Source organism: Triticum aestivum, chromosome 1A (genome assembly GCF_018294505.1).
Source record: "Triticum aestivum cultivar Chinese Spring chromosome 1A, IWGSC CS RefSeq v2.1, whole genome shotgun sequence".
Taxonomy (NCBI): domain Eukaryota; kingdom Viridiplantae; phylum Streptophyta; class Magnoliopsida; order Poales; family Poaceae; genus Triticum; species Triticum aestivum.
Genome location: NC_057794.1, coordinates 234,619,776 through 234,627,187, shown reverse-complemented (window position 1 = coordinate 234,627,187; position 7,412 = coordinate 234,619,776). Strand labels below are relative to the sequence as shown.

The 7,412-nt window shown below is 41.1% G+C and overlaps 1 long non-coding RNA gene across 1 annotated transcript; it reads right to left on the bottom strand.

The window, feature by feature from the left end:
- Positions 1–1,093: 1,093 nt before the first annotated feature.
- Positions 1,094–3,423, bottom strand: LOC123044014 (uncharacterized). Its single transcript, XR_006419785.1, has 2 exons — positions 2,510–3,423; positions 1,094–2,411 (listed from the first exon to the last, which is right to left on the bottom strand). It is a non-coding gene; the product is annotated as an uncharacterized lncRNA (long non-coding RNA).
- Positions 3,424–7,412: the final 3,989 nt, after the last annotated feature.

Here is a 7,412-nt window from a genome sequence, read left to right as displayed (position 1 = left end):
TTGATAAAGTCTGAACTTCTTTGTTATTTCAATTTGAACTTCATATTTTTTATTTTTGAGTAATGTATTGGTTTTGATTTTCAAATAAACATCAAATTTGACTACCTTTTCAATTTGAACTTCATCATTGATAATTTAACAAAAATATATATCTGTGTTTGTTTAGAACGGCAAATCATAGATTTTTTAATAAACATCTACACTTTTTAAAGTTTTTTAGTTGTTTCTTTACTTTAATTTCAAGTTCTTCATCTTATTATTTAGTAACGAGAAAAAAATTGAGCTTTATATATATACTTCAAACTACTCTGTTATTTTAATTTGAACTTCTTAGTGTTATTCTTAGAAAAAATATGTTTTCAAATAAGCATCAAACAAAAATTTTAAAATTAAAATTTCCTACTTTTATTTTTCCTAGAAACGGAAATAATTTGATTTTTCGGCATACTTCTCCGTTATTTTATTTGAATTCTTGATTTTTATTTGTTTAGCAGCAAGGAAAATCTGTGTTTTGAAATTTGAACTTCATAGGTTTCTTGAACCGAACATAAATGGTGAAAATCAAATGATTTGTTATTCTAAATTGAACTTCTAGGTCTTTATTAATTTTGAAAAGTAAAACTTCAGATTTTTTTAAACTTTCGACTACACTGTTATTTTTAATTTGAACTCTTATATTTTTTTGAATGGGGGAAATCATTCTTTGCTCAAAATCCTTTTTACAGACATCGAACATCACCATTTTTTAAATTTGAACTTCTTGGTTTTATTCTTTTAATAATGAGAAAAAACTAAAATTTTAATAGACATCTAACTTTACCATTTTTTTTAATTTTGAATTTCTTAATTTTATTGGTTACTAATGGGGAAAACCCTTTTTTATAAACATTGGACGGCACCGATATTTTAATTTGAACTTCTAGTTTTTTTAGAATGGGAAAACCATTTTTTAGTAATTCTTTTGAAATGTTCCTCTTTTTTATTTGAACTTCTTGATTTTATTTGACCTTCTTGATTTTTAAAATATCAACATCCTCGTGTGTTTTTGTAAAACTATTTTTTAATGCAATATAATATCACACTTTTCATATTCTCCCCAAATGTTTTGCGAATGACATATTGTTTCAAGTTGATGATGTGATACATATTTGAACTAACACACCTAGCTAGTTCATGCTTTTCCACTGTTTTTCTATGAAATGCAACAAGTTAAGATTCTTTGAACTCCTCTGCTGGTTATATATGAACAGCACCACATGATTCCGGTGCATGGCATTTGAGTTGGCCCACAATCCTCCATCACGCTGACGCTCGCCGTCCTCCGGCTCTCCACTCCATAGTTGAACTTTAGTTGTGCACATGCATACATGGATCCATCAAGATTCAAGAGTCAACGCAGTCTTCAATTAATTTCTTCAAATTTTGTTCTCGGCCCATGGCGTCCATCAATTCGTTCAATAATTCGGCGGCATGGAACAACAAAGACAGAACGTTTCTTTTGTTCTGCAGAACGCAGGTGCCAAAACTTGCCAGCATTGATTTCGAGAGAGTGTTGGTGTTCCAGAAAATATACTTTGACATGCTTTTGACCTTCTCGAACAATTTCTTTTGACCTTCAGCCATTTTTCCTTATTCCAATATATGTGAGCCAACTTGACAACAACGTATAATGCTCTGCAGCTTCAACGTCGTGAGCGTCTCCGCCCGTGTCAACAAGGAACTGACACATGATGTTGCACAGACACCAGCTCCACCAGCAATACGCCGCGCTGCAAAAAAAAATCAGTTAATATCAAGGTTCATAAACTACTATACATTTTGTAGTTAACATCATGCTTCACAAACTACTGGACATCATGGTTCACGGGGAGAGACGAGTAGAGAGAAGTACAAGTTTTCTTTTTGTGCAGTGAGCAGTATAATCTTTTGCTAGTCTTCTTCAGATATTACAGAAATAAACTCTGAACTTGTAACTTGATAGAAACTGAACTTCGGTTCTTTTGGAAATTTGGAAGACTATGTGAGTTGATTCCGCACAAGCCACCAGCTACACACGCCTGGGAGAAGAGAAATTGAGAGCAGGCCTCTGTATATATCCAATCGATCACAAAAGTAGCAGCTTCATATCACAAGTTCAGAAGAACGTTCAATAGAGACTTCAAAACAACAAGCTAAAAGGTTGAAAGGTTACAACCTGCAGCAGCAAGTCATGCAAACTAGCGTGACAGTCGGCGTATAGCCGTTGTAGACCTTTGCTTACATCCATAGTAGAACTTCAGGGCGGCCACCATATAGCTGTACTAGAACTTTTCATAAAACGTCTTTGCACTTGGTGTACAGCGGCCATAAGCAACGGCGGCCTCAAGCACGACCAGAGCCAACTCTCTGCAAGGGAGCCTTCGTATCCTTATCTGCTTACGGTTACGATACTGGTTAGGCTTATCTCTGAACCCAAACAGGTATGGTATTGAGCAGGAGTACACTCTCCTCCCGAAGGACGTGAACTGACCTCTTCGTTGGCCCATTGGTGGCTACCATGGCCCTCAGGCAAGAAAATTCTCAACAAATCTGTTCAAGCTTACATATAAAACATAAAACAAATATGTTCTTGAACTCAAAATTGTCCACAGTTCACTGGAGGTAGTAGGTTTTCAGATGATATTGATTGTGTGCATTTGTGCAGGGGCCAAACTACTGCACCGCCGGCGCCGACAAGGTGTTCGGGCGCGACATCGTGAATGCCCACTACAAGGCTTGCCTCTACGTCGGGATCAACATCAGCGGTATCAACTGGGAGGTCATGCCCGACCAGGTACGCAACTTGGTTCCTCTCTTGTAAAAAATACTCCGCTAGGCGTGGGGTTTGGGAATGTCTGAACCTGATTCCTCATCTTGGTGGCACGGCACTGACAGTGGGAGTTCCATGTCGGGCCGTCCCAACCAGCACCAGTTTCTATTGCTGCTACCGCCGGCGATGCGGAGAAGTCCACGGCGACGGCTGGGGCGCAGTCCGCGATGACCCCAGTGCCTGCGAATATCAACCCTGGCCCAGTCAGGTCGGGATCCTGCCGGATCCATGCGCACCGGTGCTCACGCGGGACGGTAGATGCAGCAGGGGTGCATTGGATGGTGGGCGGCGACGACGACGTCAGAGTTGGTGGTGAAGGGTTCGCGCTGGGTGGTGGAGATGTTGGCGAGGGCTAGGGGGTCTGGGGTGGTACCGGCGAGCTGGTGTGGGTGGGCGACGGTGAATCCGAATTGGTGGTTTCTTGGGGCGGCGGCGGAGGCGCGCGAGGTCAGGGCGGCGGCGGCGCGCGAGGTCAGGACGGGGGCCTCGGCGACGCGAGGGTTCAGGGGCGGGGCAGTGGGTTGGTAGGGGGGGTCCCTGGGGCGACGCCAACTGGGTCGGGATCGGGTGCGGGAGGTGGGGGATGGTTGGGTGGGCTCTTTTTCTTCGCTGCCGGTTCGGGTGTTCGGAACATCCGGATCGGACCCTATATATAGGCAGGACGTGATCTCTACTCCTAAGGGAGTTGGTAGTCTCGCTTCCAGGTTTTTTTTAGTCCCATCTTTCACGATTTTTTTCCGTCCTAAAAAATCTACGAAATTTCGTAGGTTAACCAAGGAAAACTCCTACCTTCCAGGTTTTTTTTCGTCCCACCTTCCATGGTTTTTTTTGGTACCTCATCCCACCCCACACTAAGCCGCCCCGAACCGCAAAAACCGCCTACCTTAGCCAAATCAACAAATCTCTCTCATTAATGCAATTTTCTTTAGGAAACAAATAATAGATTCTTTCCTACCTTAGCTAAATCAACGGATCTCTTCTATTAATGCAATTTGCTTTAGCAAACAAATAATAGATTCTTTCCTACCTTAGCCAAATCAACGGATCTCTCCCATTAATGCAATTTGCTTTAGTAAACAAATAATAGATTCTTTTCTACCTTAGCCAAATCTACAAAATCTCTCTCATTAATGCAATTTGCTTTAGGAAACAAATAATAGATTTTCAGGAAACAAATAATCTCTAATCTCTAATAATTTCTACTCCTAATGAAGCAGTTGGTAGTCTCCTCCCACCTTTCATGGTTTTTTTTGGTACCTCCTCCCACCTTCGCTGGTTTTTTTCGTAGATTTTTTTCGTCCCCTCCCCTCACTTCATCGGTTTATTTTCGCGTCACCCTCTCACACAACGAAAGAAATCTAAACAGATCAGAACTTTCCATACTGGCGCAAGTTATTTAATAATGTAGAATCAATCACGAACAATCTCTAAAGATCAAATCTAAATTAATTAAACTTACCTTAAATCACTCAATTACATTAATTAGAAAACAAATAATTGATTTTCAAAAAATCGCTCAATCACGTAAACCTTACCTTAACTCACGGATGGTAATCAATCTCCAAACAAAGGAAACAATACATCGAGGGAGCAGTAAATAAACTCCCTTTCTTATGACATGTATATGACCTTTCCTTCCCTCTACGTTGTCGAGCGTTCTTGATTCTCGAGGCCGATGCTTGGCCTGCGTCACTGGGTCGCGACGGTGCTGGAGGACGAGGACGGCGAGGCTGGGTGCCGCGGCACAGCGTTGGCCGCGGCCGGTGAAGGGGGCAAAGAAGGGCGGCTTCCCTGGCCCTGGCCATGGCCGTGACCCTGGGAGTTGGTGCGGTGGAAGTGGCACTTGAAGGACACGGCGTGGGTGGCCGACGCGCAGACGCGCTTGGAAGCGGGCCCGTGGCCCGTGCCGGACGGCGCCGACGCCGACCCGGGCCACCTCTTCCGCGTATTCTTGGAGGTGTGGCTGGCCGATTTACATGAAATTAATTCCCTCAGTTGTGGTGGAAAATATAATACACATAATCCATATTGTTATGTACTAGCGTGTGTGTGTGAAATAGATGGATTATGGTCCCGTACCCAATAAGATGGATATGTGTGTGTTAGAGAGAGAGAGAGAGAGGGAGAGGGGGAGAGAGTGAGGAAGAGGGAGGCAGAGAGTGTGTGTGAGGAATTGATGGTAAAAAAGGTCGCCAATGTCACTTGATATATATGAGAATATTAATATTGAACTTTTAAAGTTAATGTGGCCCCATTGCAACGCACGGGTGTTCTTCTAGTTCAAATAGTTATTCTAATCTCATGATTAAAATAGTGTCACACTCTCTCTATGTATATATAGTGTTATTATTCATCACCTAGGGTGCAGAATAAGTTATTCTTCCTTCGAGGTAATCATACGATCGCTTCCTAAATAAATTATGTTTAGAATATAAATAGTTACATGCATATTGATTCAATATGTAAAATTTGGTGTAAAAACAAAAATATAGGTTATAAGACCACAAAAATCACATTTATGTATGTTTTAAACTATGTTTTTACTTTCTTAATTTTACGTAACATAACATATTTTTTACGGCGAGTACATATTTTGTTACGATTTCTTTTTATGTATAAAATAAGGCAAAAGTTACGAAACGTAATGTAGCATCCCGACCTCAAACGGTCAAGTCTCTGTGCTTCAGTGTCTTCCCTGGATCGGTAATGCTGACACACACAGTACTCGAAGGATTTATAACAGAGTGGCAATCACACACTTATTACATCGAATGTCTCAAGACAGATCTTATTACAATAAATATGGCTTAAGGCCATATAATACGATAACAGCGAAAGGCTTGGAAGATAAAGTGAGTCCATCAACTCCAACGACATAGCCGAGTGCATGACAAATGACCTATCGCACCTTACTCCTCGTCTGAAAAGTCTGCAACATGATACGTTGTAGCCCGAAAACGGGTCAGCACGTGGAATATGCTGGCAAAGTAACACAGGAGAGTAATGAAGAGATAAAGGTATCACTATATGCATATATGGCTGGTGGAGGTTGTATGGTTAATATGTTTTGCGAAAAGCCAATTTTTCCCTACAACAAAGGAATATATTTTATTTAACTATCATGGTAGTTGAACAATATTGAGAAGGTTCCTCCAACGCAATCCCAATTAAAACTAGTTATCAACCCAACAAATTAATTTAGATTGATGAGATCCATATGATAATCCAAGAGCCAGATACTCAAGATGTCTTTAACCGGGGACACGACTAACCATGATTAGTTTATACACTCTGCAGAGGTTTGCGCACTTTTCCCCATAAGACTCGATCTCCTCCGTTGGATTTCTCGCACTACGGGGTGTTTGAAAAACGGATGACCGAGACACAATCTTTCAGAAGAATTTGCTCTCTACTCTGGGCGGACCGGTACACCTACAATCCCCTACATCTGCTAGTCCATCTCTTCAAGAACTCACGCAACTTACTCAACTATGCCAGAGCCCATAATGGCTTGTGGCTGCACACGAAAGTTTCTAGCATGAATAGTCTTATGATCCCTTTGAGCCTGGGTGGCGGACCGTAGGATGATCACACGGGTACTCGGGATATCCTAGGACAACACTGGATTCTCCAGGTGCCCACAAGCAATCCACCCAGATGTGTATTAAAATTGCCACCTTAAGTTGAACCATTAATTATCAACTCCATCTGTTATGGATACACTCAAACCCAAACCACATCCACGAGCATGGCATGGCAATATAAGCATAACGTAGAAGTAACTCTCAAGGGTTTGATAATAAAACAGGTAATAGGTTCTACCTCATTATCTACTTCCCAGACCCACATGTTAAGAGATCCTACTCATGCAATGTGTGAAGGTTGAAACTAATGCATAAAAACTGGGTGATAAAGGGTATGATCAAAGTGTTACTTGCCTTGCTGACGATCTGCAAATCCTAAAGACTCGTAGTAGCACGCTTCGCACTCCGGGTGTTCTAACGCAAACAAACAAACAATAGCATACTTAATAAATCAAGAAAATATGCATGGGTAAATCTCAAATAATAGGATCTAACCGGAAAGTTCAACTGAAGAACCTCGGTTTGCAAAAAGAATCAAATCAAACGGAGCAACGAAACTCAAACTGCGAAAGAAACAAGATCCGATTACTAATCTGGACTAAAGTCAAATTTTACAGTACCAAAATCTTCTTCAAGTTGGTTAAATAGAAAGAGGGCTTTGAGACGAAGATCTAGGCGCTTGAATCTCCTGATTCCGATAAACGAGCGAAAATATAAACTAAAATTAAAAACAGGCAGAAATCACGATCGAAAATAATCGCGGAAAAACCCTGGAAAAAGAAAAGTGATGAATAGGCTAACGAACGAACGTTCGCTGTCTGTGGTTAACGGGTGAAAACCGTTCATTAAAACGAACGTACGAACGGGCATTCGCTAAATAACTAAACCAGAAAAAAATAAAACCGATCTAAAAAAACGCATCTAGGTTTTCGTAATAAAACCGAACAGGTTTTTAGAATAAAATCGATGACTATCTCGCG